A 2,500-nucleotide genomic window follows, 5' to 3' on the forward strand; every position below is an offset into this window, starting at 1 on the left:
CAATCCAATTAGTGACCATCTCCTGTTTTTGTTGAGCTAAAGCTAAAATCTCCCAAGCTTTCTCCACAGTTCATTTCAGTACGCAGTTACAAAAACTACGATCCTGATCTATTTATAACCGATTTAGCCTCGCTTTCGGATTCCCTGCTCCCATTATTTGCTGGCTCTGATGTAAACAACAAGCTTGCTATTTTCGATAATGTCTTTCGTCAAGTACTTGATGTTCACGCTCCGGTGAAGACCATCAAGATCCGTAACCGCCCCTGTCCATTTATCTCCAGCGATATTAAAGAACTCATGAAAACTAGAGACAGCCTCTATCGTCGCTTCTTTCAAACACGTAGTGAAACCGATTGGGAAGAATACAAGGATTCTCGTAAAAGCGTCAAACGTGCCCCTCATCGACGCCGAAAGGAAACACACATATCAAGAGGTTCAAAGTAACAAGAGTAACTCGAGGTCTCTGTGGAAAGTGATCAACAATATCGTTCCATCGAAATTTCAAGAAAAACATGTTTATTCCAAGGATCTTAAGACTGTCGCAAACGATTTTAACTCGTATTTTTCATCTGTCGGAAGCCGCACTGCTGACGCAGTTGCCCAGCTGGCAAGAGACAATAATTTGACCTATCTAAACTCCTCGTCTCCATCTCCTGCGTTGTCCTCTGCGGATTGTTTCAGTATTAGCCCCGTCAGCTGCGAGGTTGTCAATGTTTGGAAACGAGTTTCGGTGCACAAAAACAAAACTTTTCTATCCCTCGCGACTCAAGATGGCCGCGGTGTGATTAAGGCCTGTGGCAATCAGCAGTGAACTTCATTAAGTTTGTTACGTTGCTTGTGCGTGAATGTAAAGTAGGCGAAGGGAAGGATTCTTATTTGCAGAAGTTCGAACAAAATGGCCGGTTTCCCGCAAACGTCCCTCCGCGTTGGCCGATGTTTAATCTTATAACCTATAGGATGCGTCGGTGGTGCGTTGGTGGTGCATCGGTGGCGCGTCGGTGACTCATTTGGGCCGTATTGAATAGTTGAAAACCTCAACATACCTTTTTCAAACTGAACGGAAATGTCTTCGACGGAAAACTTTCACTTTTGACTGCCATCTTGTATTTCGTGATATTAGAACCCAGTTCCCATTACGACAAGTGTTATTAGTATCATTATGGGGCGAGAACATATTCATTGCAGATAGCACTGCCGCGTATCGTCGATGTATTTCAGTAAGGTCATTGCGGTCGACCTTCGCAGCAGTTTCATGGTTTGTTGCAGCTGGTGCTTCTGAGTTCTGCAATGTACGCAGCTGCTGCTCCAGGGTCTTAATGCGGTCATCTTTCGCTTTCAACTGCTCTTTGTAGGTGACAATTTCCTGTTCATTTTGCCTAATAGACATAGACAGTTGCAAATAGATGCTAATGGTGCGAACTACATTGAGTTGTCACATTAAATAACATGTTCCTTTCATTTCATTGGTTCAATAAGAAGCATTGTGATTGGTTTAATTCGATCCTAACTTCGATTGGTTTAATAAGAAGCGTCGTGATTCGCTGTTTTTCAGCAGCGGTGATTGGTTTAATTAAAGCAAGCAAGTTCGATCCTAATGAAATCTACTCTTGATCCTAAGTTCATTATTCTCTAGCATTTTGATCACGACTTTATACGACATGGAGTTCAGTGATCTTTTAGTTATACTGGGAATTTTTCAGAATGTTTTTAATTTCTGCGTGAGTCAAAAGCTTTTAGCAAGCTGTCAGCACTGTTCCCGATGTGGTTCTAAGATGGAACTAACAGAGACAGCACGGGTAAATGACGGATACATGTGACGCTGTACGAATAAGCTATGTCGTACGTGGCTTTCAATAAGGTCGGGATCCTTCTTCGAGGGATCTAATATCACGTTAAGTTCCTGGCTGCATCTGATGTTCCTCTGGGCTATTCAGATTTCGGGAAGCAAAATCGCGCGACTTACCAGCCTTTCAAAGCCTACTGTGGTCCGTGCACTGGGTGAGCTAAGAACAATTTGTTCCAACAAAGTCCTGAATGCCGGAATTAAGCTTGGAGGCTTAGGGAAGACCGTGGAAATAGACGAGTCAAAGTTTGGAGCCAAGCGAAAGTATAAGAGAAGGAGAGTATTGGAAGGTCCGTGGGTATTTGGCGTAGTGGAGCGACGATCGTAGAAGGTGCTGCTCTCATCTTAGAGGCAATGGATAAGAAGAAACTTAGCGCGTTAATTTTACTCGATCTGTCAAAGGCTTTTGATAGCATAAGTCATCAACGTTTACTTCAGAAACTCTCTGTCGTCGGTGCTTCATTTGCTACGGTCAGTTGGTTTCAGAGCTACCTGACGGGTCGGACGCAGTCAGTGCGCATTAACTCCGTTTTGTCAGATCCACTATTAATTACACACGGAGTTCCTCAGGGTGCAATACTTTCACCACTTCTCTTCTGCATTTACTTGAATGATCTGCCGGACGCACCTTAGTTTTGTCACTTTGAGTCATACGTC

Source organism: Montipora capricornis, chromosome 9 (assembly GCF_036669925.1).
Source record: "Montipora capricornis isolate CH-2021 chromosome 9, ASM3666992v2, whole genome shotgun sequence".
Taxonomy (NCBI): domain Eukaryota; kingdom Metazoa; phylum Cnidaria; class Anthozoa; order Scleractinia; family Acroporidae; genus Montipora; species Montipora capricornis.